The 11,560-nt window shown below is 45.4% G+C and overlaps 2 long non-coding RNA genes across 2 annotated transcripts in view; both read right to left on the bottom strand.

The window, feature by feature from the left end:
* Positions 1-572: 572 nt before the first annotated feature.
* LOC145716978 (uncharacterized) lies at positions 573-6,489 on the bottom strand. Its single transcript, XR_014139930.1, has 2 exons — positions 4,326-6,489; positions 573-4,182 (listed from the first exon to the last, which is right to left on the bottom strand). It is a non-coding gene; the product is annotated as an uncharacterized LOC145716978 (long non-coding RNA).
* Positions 6,490-6,715: 226 nt separating this feature from the next.
* The window catches only part of LOC145716976 (uncharacterized), a 34,296-nt gene continuing 29,451 nt past the window's right edge, over positions 6,716-11,560 (bottom strand). Inside the window, exon 3 of the long non-coding RNA XR_014139928.1 lies at positions 6,716-8,238. This is a non-coding gene — a long non-coding RNA (uncharacterized LOC145716976). The remainder of the gene's footprint in view (positions 8,239-11,560) is intronic.

The raw sequence follows: 11,560 nt of genomic DNA, 5'->3' as shown, positions 1-11,560 counted from the left end.
GACATTGAAAAGCTGACAGGGTAACTGAGCAATTTAGTTGGCCTGCACACAGAAAGGCTGACTGCAATCATAGAGACAATTTTCCACAACAAACATTTCTTGAACACCTCCCATGTACCCTGGGGCACATACAGAGAAGACAAAGACAATATATACTGGGGGGCTTGCTCACAGCGCGATGAAGACATAACCAAGTAAACAAATGATGATAAGGCGGGAGAGTTGACCAAGTACAGGAATGACTAACATGCGGAGGCCACAGTTAACACTCTGCCCAAGGGAGGGGCACCGTTCAGGAGAAACGGCCTGGCCTGCCCTCACCTCCCCTGCAGTGGCCTCTTCTCTGCTGGCCTCTCCCACCCTTCTCAGTCCAAACAGTCGTCCCAGTAACCGTGCTTGTTCACTTAAAAGACCCTTCCATCAGCACCTGCTATAGGCCCTAAAATAACATCCAGGAGAAAGGCATGGAAAGTTCTGCTCTGCCCTTCACGCCTTTACTTTCTGTTATTTAATACTATTCTTGCTCACTTTCAAAGTTTGTTAAAGTATTTTTCTCTTTTTGGGGGGGTGGGCAGGAGAGGGTCAGGGTAATTAGCTACCCTAAGTATCCCAACTCCTAAGTTTCTAGCGAAAGCACTGATACCTGTGTATGGAACTGCGCCTAGTACCATATATTCCCTCATGACCCCCAAGCCCCACAGAAAAACAGACTTCGGATTGAGATTCTCCTCATCCAGATCTATGATGGTCCTAGAAATACGATACAATGGAACGAAGTCCACTTCAAGTGTAACAGTCATAGGTTTGTACACATTGCAGAGAGAGCAAATTATTTTAAAGCTAGCCTCCAGCACTTGGAATCCTGCAAACAAACAGATGAATGCATGATGATCCACTAGAAAACCTCTCAGCTTCACCTCAACCTTTTGGGCAGCTCAAGACTCTTGCTTTACCTTTGGAAACGCTATGTTTCTGGTTCACTGACAAGCACTTTGCAGAGTCCCTGTCTTCAGGATTGTTCCCATATCTTAATATTATGTAGGAAGAGCAGAAAGCTGTCTCTCGTTTGCCACTTTCCAAAATGTCCATTTATCTACATGTTAGTGTCTCAAAGGGCAATGCCCATTTTCACACAGCCATTCTTCTGTTCAGGAAACTGAGGTGTAACACTATTTATATTGTTCCATAGTTAAGAAAACTATTTTTAGTTTTGTTCATTTTTTAGACCAGTGAGTTTTTACAAAAAAATAAGATGCTCATTAAAAAGCATATTCAAAGCAGCTCAGAAAAGCACAAAGAAATGTAAAAATCATCTAAAATCCTAACAACCAGCTTCAACATTAGGTGAACATTCCAGACATTTGCAGATATAGATAAAAGGCTACCTACAAGACTACCCCCAGAGATCAGAATAATTTATTTTTTTTATTATGTTATGTTAATCACCATACATTACATCATTAGTTTTTGATGTAGTGTTCCATGATTCATTGTTTGCATATAACACCCAGTGCTCCATGCAGAACGTGCCCTCTTTAATACCCATCACCAGGCTAGAACCCTCAGTTTGTTTTTCAGAGTCCATAGTCTCTCATGGTTCGAGACCAGAATAATTTAAACAAAAATGAGATCTTATTACAGTGCTATTTTAATTTAAAAATAGTAAATAAAATTCTGTTTGATATTGACAGAAAAAAAGAAAATTGAATAAAACAAAAATATTCATGAGCACAGGATAAATATTTCTTCAACATATTTATCCCTAAAAGATCATCTAAAGAGTAAAGATTAACTTAGCCCAAAAAATCTTCAGTAGTGAGTTTCCAAAGACACTTCTAAAACATTAAGAGATTAGTATTTTAATTGATAAAGAATTACATGTTTTGAGGTGCCTGAGTGGCTGAGTCCGTTAAGCGTCCGATTCTTGATTTCGGCTCAGTCATGATCTCAGGGTCGAGAACATTTGAGCCAAGTCGGGCTCCATGCTGAGCGGGGAGTCTGCTTGAGATTCTCTGTCTCCCTCTCCCTCTGCCCCACCCCCAACTCATGTGCTCTTGTGAGTTTGCTCTCTCTCTCAAATAAATAAATAATCTTTTTTTTTAATTATGTTTTAATTTTAGAAAGTTTCTCTTCCTCCAGGACTTGTCTCTCTGCTATCTCCCTGTATTCAACCTTGCTGCTCCCAATCCATCCTCCCCAACAGCCAGAATGATCTTTTCATGAGGCAAATCAGATCTCATAACTCTATCCTTTCATTTTATTTTATTTTACTTAAAGATTTTATTTGTTTAACAGAGAGAGACACAGCGAGAGAGGGAACACAAGCAGGGGGAGTGGGGGAGGGAGAAGCAGGCTTCCCGGCAAGCAGGGAGCCCGATGCGGGACTCGATCCCAGGACCCTGGGATCACGACCCGAGCCAAAGGCAGACGCTTAACAACTGAGCCACCCAGGCGCCCATAAGTCTATCCTTTTAAACCCTCAAAATGTCACCAATCCAGACTTCTTGTCATGGCCTGTGTTATGGCTGAATGTTTGTGTCCCTCCCAGCCCCCCAAAAGGGGTTGAAGCCCTAACCCCCAAAGTGGTGCTATCTGGAGATGGGCCTTTGGGAGGGAATTAGGTTTAGATGAGGTCATGAGAGGAGGACCCTCATGATGAGATTTGTGGTCTTGTAAGAGGAAGAGAGAGATCTCTCTCCAGGCTCATACTCCTAGGAAAGACCATGTGAGGACACACGGAGAAGGCAGCTAGCTGCCTACCAGCCAGGAGAAGGGCCCCCACCAAGAGCCAAATCTGTCAGCACCTTGATCTTGGACTTTGTAGTCCCCAGAACTGTGAGAAATAAATGCCCGTTGTTCAAAGCACCCAGTCTATGGCGTTTTGTTACAGAGTACAAGCTGGTTAAGACAGCCTCCAAGTCGAATCGAACCTGCTGCCCCCTCCAAACTCAGCTCATCCTGCTCTCTCCCAAGCGCACATCCTGGAGCCACACTGGCCTTTCTTTGTTGCTCTCGAGAGCCTGCCAGGCGCATTTCTGCCCTAGTGCCTTTGTTTGAGCTTCTCTGCCTGGACCACAGAGCCAGCTTCTGCTTAGATTTCTCTATCTAAAGCTGGAAGCATCCCTAGAGGTGGCAACCAGAAAGGGATGCCCTCAGGAGAGAGTCAAATTTAAGTTAAAGCAAGGACACGGAGTCCAGCTGAGTGTTTTGCTTACCGTGAAGCGGACATTTCCAAGAGCAGAGTGCAGGGTTGTGAAAAGGTGGGGGTGGTGGGTGGTGTGGTTGGGCTAAGGGAAGCCTAGAGAGGAACCACAGCCCAAGACAGCAAAGGACCCTAGTATCCACGGCTGTCCCTTTTTAACTTTATTGTTATTATTACTACTGGTAAGACATTGGCAAGGATGTTGTTATTACTACAATGAAAAGATGAAAAGGAGTGAGTGCCAAAGTGATAAAAACATCAGACTGTCGGGGGAGAAAATTCTCAGTTCTCAGTGGATGGCAGCTTTCAATTCACCCTCTCCTCTTTCGGCCATTGACACAAATCCCAAACCCCAGCTTTTCCTCCCGATGTTTCCCCCCTCCTGGCAATGTTTCTGGGCATGACGGGTTTAGCTAGCCACAGAACTGACAGGAGAATTGGTGATGCACCTCAGAGTCAGCTGTGGGCCGCATGGGTGACGTGTCTGAGGAGGCACTGGCCTGGTGCTGGGGAGACAGTAGGCGACCTCGTGGTGCCAGGCTCATGTGCTAGGCTCCCAGGACATTTATGGGGATGGTCTGAGTGCATTCAGGCTGGCAGGCAAGGTCAAGGTACACTCAGTCTGCTGGACAGGGGGTCGAGACAGGGCATAATCCAGCTCCAGGCCTGGAGATCCTAGAAGCACCTTTCGAAGCACAGTTTGGTCAGACAGGCCCTGCCAGGGAGAGTGCTCCACACTTTGGAGGATCCTCCCCTCCTGGCAGGGTGCCCTGGGGCCTCAGAGGCGGGGTTTATTGAACTTCTGTTTACACTGCAGAGTATACAAAATCCACACTCTTTCCAGATGCCACTTGTTAACCCTCCATTAAAAAACAGTACAACAGGGGGTGCCTGGCTGGCTCAGTCCTTGGAGTGAGCGAGCGGTTCTTGATGTCGGGGTACTGAGTTCGCTGGGTATAGAGATTACTTAAAAATAAAACCTTGTCCCGCATCGGGCTCCCTGCCTGGCAGGGAGTCTGCTTCTCCCTCTGACCCTCCTCCCTCTCATGCTCTCTGTCTCTCATTCTCTCTCTCTCAAATAAATAAATAAAATCTTTAAAAAAATAAAATAATAAAATAAAACCTTAAAAAAAATAAACAAACAAAAAAACAGAAACCCTGATAAACAAAGATGGATTAAACACATACTATGTGCCAGAAATTTTTCAAAACACTATTTTAGCTCATTTCATGTAAGTCCTCACAGCGTCCCCCTCCGTATTTGGTGTATTTGATATTATTGCCGTGCTTTACCGATGAGGAAACTGCTTTGGAGAGGGGAAAACAGCTATTGCATGAGGTCCCTTCAGGTAGGAAGCGGAGGAGATTCCAGACACAGGTCTGTTGGATCGAAGCCCATCCTCCCCAGTGCTCTCCGGCCCGTGTTCACTGCCTCTGCCCCAGCGGGACAACTGCACGGAGTCAGGGACCGGTGGGGTTTTGGTGTTGCTACTGCTGTCTTCCTCACGGCGCCTTTTAACAGAACTCAGGAGGCTTTTTGCTGAACCAAGTGTCGGGGAGTCATGTTTGTGAAACTGTTTCCACGCAATATTGAAAGGGTAGGCTGCACAGCTCTCTCCTCCGGCCATCCAAGACGCCGAAAGGGAAGAAGGCTAAGGGGAAGAAGGTGGCCCCGAAGCCTCTGTCGTGAAGAAGCAGGAGGCCAAGACAGTGGTCAATCCCCTGTCTGAGAAAAGGCCCAAGAATTTTGGCATCGGACAGGACATCTCACCCAAAAGGGACCTCACCCGCTTTGTCAAATAGCCCCTCTACATCTGGCTGCAGCAGGCAAAGGGCTGTTCTCTATCAACGCCTGCAAGTGTCTCCTGCAATGAACCAGCTCACCCAGGCCTTGGACCGCCAAACAGCTCCTCGGCTGCTTAAGCTGGCCCACAAGTACAGACCAGAGACAAGGCGAGAGAAGAAGCAGAGATTGTTGGCCCAGGCTGAGAAGAAAGTGCCGGCAAAGGGGAGGTCCCCACTAAGTGGCCTGTCCTTCGAGCTGGGGTTAACACTGTCACCACCTTGGTGGACAAGAAGGCTCAGCTGGTAGGGACTGCACGTGCTATGGATCCCACTGAGCTGGGTCATAAGATGGGGGTTCCCTACTGCACTATCAAGGGGAAGGCCAAGCTGGGGCATCTGGCCCACAGGACGACTTGCACCACTGTCGCCATCACACAGGTGAACTCAGAAGACAAAGGCTCTCTGGCTAAGCTGGTGGAAGCCATCAGGACCAATGACAATGACAGATATGATGAGATCCTCCGACACTGGGGAGGCAACATCCTGGGTCCAAAGTCGGTGGCTCGCATCGCCAAGTTGGAAAAGGCAAAGGCTAAAGAACTGGTCGCCAAACTGGGCTGAGTGTATGCTGTTGAATCTTCTGTACATAAAAGTAATAAAAAGTTCTTTTTCAAAAAAAGACAAGAAAGAAGGTAAAGGCCCGAAATGCATCTGACTCCAGCCATGAGCTAGTTAATGAGAATCCTTGATAGAAAGGTGATCTGGTGTCTAACTGGACTCCACAGCACCCTTTCCCTGAACAAGTACTTTAAGAAAAAACACTTTAATAGGTTAAAAATTGGACCACGTAAAAAGATCCTCATCTCACTGGGCAGGGAGGGAACCTGAGGTGACAGAGGCCCAGGGGACTGTTGCAAGGGACACGAGTCCTCCAGGGAACCAGAGGGGCCTCTCTGGCAACACAGGAATTGCTTTAAAAAATTATCACCAGAACCCTCTAGTCTGAAGAATTCGGTGTCCCTGATCAGCACAGATTAAAGTTGCTGAAGAGTCTCCTAGATTTTCAGAGAATTCTCAGACCTGAAAGGGGCCTTAGAAAAACATTGCAAGCAGATAGCTTTCCAGGGCGGTCATAAATTAGCGCGGGTCTTGGAAACAAAGGACGCCAGGCCTGGGAAAGGCACTTCCAGGAGGCGCGCAACCCAAGTTGAAGATATGGCTCACAACATTTATGTTCCTGTGGGACTTCTGCTAAATTTCTCTGAGGACAAGAATTACCTGATACCTCCCAGGTCCCTCCCTGAGATGCTGATTCAGAGGGGTCTGAGAAGGGGCAGGGGAACGGATGTTTTGAGCATGTACCACCCCCCCCTCCACAAGTGAGGCTCATTATCAGGGAGGTTTGGCTTTCATTCTTGCTTGCTTGCTTGCTTTCAGATTTTATTTATTTATTTGAGAGAGAGAAGGAGAGAGTGAGCAAGAGCACAAGCAGGGGGAGCAGCAGAGGGCTTGATCTCAGGACGCTGAGATCATGACCTGAGCCGAAGGCAGCCGCTTAACTGGCTAAGCCACCCAGGCGCCCTTAGGGACATTGTTTTAATGCTCTGACACAAGACAGAAAGATTACCATTTTGAAGGCAGGTAAAACATTCAGAAGGTCAGAAAATAATTCTCTCCATTTGCAAAATGCTGTCTTTGGTTTGCAAAAGAAAGGATCTGGTCCCATCATTCTCTTTATTATATTTATTTACATACGTATATTTGCATATACACATATCATTTGTATTTCAATTATTTTTATATACATGATACTTGTTTATTTACCCAAACCACACAGGAGATCTTAAAACATTAGCAAAACACGAGGCGCCTGGGTGGCTCAGTCAGTTAAGCATCAGGCTCCTGATTTCGGCTCAGGTCATGATCTCAGGGTCATAAGATGGAGTTCTGCCTGGGCGTGGAGAGTGCTTAAGATTCTCTCTCTCCCTCTCCTGGCTTGTGCACACATATGCATGCTCACATACTCTCTCTCTCTCTCTCAAAAAAAAAAAAAAAAAAATTAGCAAAAGAGAATTACATTGTCACCATTCAGAGCAAACTACTATTATAAACTAGATGAGCATCCTTCCCGGTACCTCTCTGCAGGTAAGCATATTGATACCATATACAACTTTGCACAGCTGGGGCCATACTAGGCATGCACTTCTGCTACTTTTATTTCCACGTAAGAATATTGCTTGACTTTTTTCACAGCAATATAGATCTATATCATCATGTTTCTAACTGCACAATATTCCATTTGTATGAATATACTATAATTTGCTGAATAAATACTTCTGTTTAAAGTTCTTTTTAAAAAACTGGTATAGACTGGCACCTGGATGGCTCAGTCGGTTAAGCGGCTGCCTTGGGCTTGGGTCACGATCTCACAGTCCTGGGATCCAGCCCCGCATCAGGCTCCCTGCTTCTCCTTCTCCTCCCCGCTCATGCTCCCTCTCTTTCTCAAATAAATAAATAAAATCTTAAAAAAAAAAAAAAACTGTTATAGAGGACAAGGAAAAAAATCAGATGGATGAAACTCCTAAGATTTATTTCACATAGATACCGAGGAAGTATGTTGCTTGTAAAACCCTAGCAGAATTTGTAAGACATGTAGAATGTAAATAGTAAGTTAGTAACCTGTAAGATGTGTTAAGCAGAATGAATGGACCATTTCTGTGTTAAATATAGATGAAAAGATTTAAACAAATGACGTGTTATTTAGAAAGGGATGGAAGGGGGCACCTGGGTGGCTTAGTCGGTTAAGCATCTGATTTCTGCTCAGGTCCTGATCCCAGGGTCCTGGGATGGAGCCCCGCATCAGGCTCCCCGCTCAGTGGGGAGTCTGCTTCTTCCTCCCTCTGCCCCTCCTCCTGCTTGTGCTCTCTGTCTTAAATAAATAAATGAAATCTTTAAAAAAGGGGGAGATGGAAGGACAAAATAAATCTTACATAGTAATAATATTTAATAAAACACTAGTAAATTTAATGAATATCTAAGTTATAATTGTATTTATTTTGATATAATGTATAGTAATAATATAAAATATTGGGGCACCTGGGTGGCTCAGTCGTTAAGCGTCTGCCTTCGGCTCAGGTCATAATCCCAGGGTCCTGGGATCGAGTCCCACATCTGGCTCTCTGCTTAGCGGAACCCTGCTTCTCTCTCTCCCACTCCCCCTGCTTGTGTTCCCTCTCTTGCTGTGTCTCTCTCTGCCAAATAAATAAATAAAATCTTAAAATAATAATAATAATAATAAAATATTTTATAACTTATCATTTATATTGTTAAAAAGATTTCCCGGGTCACCTGGGTGGCTCAGTCACTTAAGCATCTGCCTTCAGCTCAGGTCATGATCCCCTGGGTCCTGGGATTGAGCCCCACGTAGGGCTCCCTGCTCAGCGGGAAGCCTGCTTCTCCCTCTCCCTCTGCCTGCCACTCCCCCTGCTTTGCATTCGCTCTCTCTCTCTCTGACAAATAAATACAATCTTGAAGAAAAAAAAGATTTCCCATTTAACAAAATATGAATACTGTATAATAAACCCTGGTTCATGTTCTTTCCAGATTGGCAGTTATATCACCCCTAAACTGACCACCCTATTGGTGACACTCCTTTTGTCCAATTCTGGCCCCTCAGAGTTATCACGGACTCACCCCATAATATGGGATTAGAAAAGCCAGCTGAAGGTGAAAACTTAAAACTTTTACCTCTGTGCACCTGGGAGCCCCTCTGCAGTCCTGTCTCCCCAGTCTATAAGCATACTTAGGGGGCCGCCTGGGTGGCTCAGTCGGTTAAGCATCTGCCTTCAGCTCAGGTCATGATCCCGGGGTCCTGGGATCGAGTCCCACGTCGGGGTCCCTGCTCAGCGGGGAGCCTGCTTCTCCCTCTGCCTGCTCTGCCTGCTGCTCTCCCTGCTTTGCACTTGCTCTCTCTCTCTCTGACAAATAAATAAATAAAATCTTAAAAAAAAAAAAAAAAAGCTTATGTAGGGAGCTCACAGCTGTAGCCAAACCTCCTCCTACTGAATTGCATAGACCCACAGCAGTAGTGCTCACACTTTAGGGCATCAGAAACTCCTGGAGGGCTTGTTAAAGCATATTCCTGGGTCACCCCCAGAGTTTCTGCTTCGGTCAGTGTGGGGTGAGGCCCAGGAGTATGCATGTCTAAACAAGTTCCCAGCCAGGCGATATTTGGTTTCCAGACCACACTTTTGAGAACCGCTAACCTAGAAAGAGCTGGTTTAGAGCATGGGCTTGTTTACAGATGGTATATGCAGCCAATTTCCTTACCTGTGGTGAAGGATTGTTTCCTCAAACATTTAATGAGCATCTCACACAGCACTACCTGAGGGAAATTTAGAGGAATATAAAGGCTCATCCCTGGGGGACCTGGGAGTCTAATTTGGAATCAGTAACTGCATTGCTGTGGGAGCAGAAGGCCTGAGGCAGTGACTATGTGAGGGGAGGGTTCTCCTGGGGAAGGTGATATTTGAGAGGCAACCTGAGGATGAAAAGTTGTCGGCCACATGGGCAAAGGGGGGAGAGGGACTCGGGGAACAGAGACTGTACAGCACTGGGCTTGGAGATGCGGCACAGGCTAGAAGAGAAGTTATGGTGTGTGGTGAGAATCCTACTGTAATTCCGATACAAAGTGAAGCATCAAGCTATGGTAGTGACGATGAAAGCTTTATGTTTATTTGAGTGCTCACTATAATGTAGTTGGTGTGGTGGTTAATGTTTTATCTGCATTGTCTCATTTAATTCTCATACCCACCCTATGAGGTGTAGGTCTAATTATACTCCCAATGTGTATTGGTTTCCTAGAGCTGCAGAATGAAGTACCTCAAACCAGCTGGCCAACAATGGGAATTTATTGTCTCAGTCCTGGAGGCTGGAAGGCTGAAGTCAAGCTGTAGGCTGACTTGTTTCCTTCTGAGGGTTGTGAGGGCAGGGTCTCTGGGCACTTCTTGACTTGTAGATGCCTGTCTTGCCTCTGTGTGTGTCTTTGTGTCCAAATTTCCCCTTTTTATAAAGACACCACTGTATTGGATTAGGGCCCACCCTGAAGACCTCACTTTAACTTGACTACCCTGTCTCCATAAGGTCACATTCTGAGGTAACGAGGGGCAGGACTTCAACATATGAATGTTGTGGGGGACACAGTGCAACCCATAACACCATTTTACAGATGAAGAAAGGGAGGCTCAGAGAGTTTGGGTAAGCTGCCCAAGTCACACTTGCCATTTGGGTAGGTCAAAAACAGTTGACTAGTGGTCATAGGTTAAACCTATAAAGTAGCAGAACAGGGGCTTGTTGAAACACAGGCCTGTCTGACTGCATAGCTGTGCTCTGTCACCCAGTGCTTTACTGGCTTCTAGCATTTGTTTCTACCATGTTTCTGCAGGGTTCCCTGGGAGCGCAGTGGCCTGGAGACCAGGGTGCCAAACTGCTAGCCTGTTAGTTTCTGGATAAGATATTCTTCCATTTCAATTTTCTATCTTACCTGCTTGACTGTGGGAAGTTATTAGAGTATATGAAACACTTAAAATTCATGAAAGAAAGGGTCTATCTTTTTCAAGATGATGTTCTCTTTTTGCTGTTAAAATGTGAAATACCTATAAATACAGAATTTATCTGAATATAGCTCTTCTATTCTTTTTTTTTTGAAGATTTTATTTATCTATTTGACAGAGAGAACACAAGCAGGGGGAGTGGGAGAGGAAGAAGCAGGCTCCCTGCTGAGCAGGGAGCCTGATATGGGGTTGGATCCCAGGACCATGAGATTCTGATCTGAGCCGCAGGCAGAAACGTTCAACCGACTGAGCCATCCAGGTGCCTAGCTATCCTATTTTTTTTTTTTTAAAGATTTTTATTTATTTATTTGAGAGAGAGAGAATGAGAGACAGAGAGCATGAGAGGGAGGAGGGTCAGAGGGAGAAGCAGACTCCCTGCCGAGCAGGGAGCCCGATGCAGGACTCGATCCCGGGACTCCAGGATCATGACCTGAGCCGAAGGCAGTCGCTTAACCAACTGAGCCACCCAGGCGCCCCCTAGCTATCCTATTTTTAATGTCCTTCTCAAACAGCCTAAACCCCAAAATTATTGATTTTAATAATATACATAATTATTTGATTATAATTACTCTTAATATTTGATATTGATATTTGAAATATAATTATTGATATTCAAAAAGTCAACTTCAGATCTTAAGTCCAGTTAACTAAAATAATTAACTCTGTCAACATGCTTTGAAAGAGTCTTTGTAGTATGTTAAACTTAAATTTCTCTTTTCTGATGGCTTTAGGTCAGCATAACAAATGTGACAAGAAGGATAGATACTGGGCGCCTGGGTGGCTCAGTTGGTTAAGCGACTGCCTTCAGCTCAGGTCATGATCCCAGGGTCCTGGGATCGAGTCCCGCATCGGGCTCCCTGCTCTGCGGGGAGCCTGCTTCTCCCTCTCCCACTCCCCCTGCTTGTGTTCCCTCTCTCGCTGTGTCTCTCTCTGTCAAATAAATAAATAAAATCTTTAAAAA

The sequence above is a fragment of the Leptonychotes weddellii genome, chromosome 14, assembly GCF_054177405.1.
Source record: "Leptonychotes weddellii isolate Sample4059 chromosome 14, ASM5417740v2, whole genome shotgun sequence".
Taxonomy (NCBI): domain Eukaryota; kingdom Metazoa; phylum Chordata; class Mammalia; order Carnivora; family Phocidae; genus Leptonychotes; species Leptonychotes weddellii.
The sequence above is the reverse complement of the archived record's forward strand: the minus strand, read 5'-3'. Positions and strand labels throughout refer to the sequence as shown.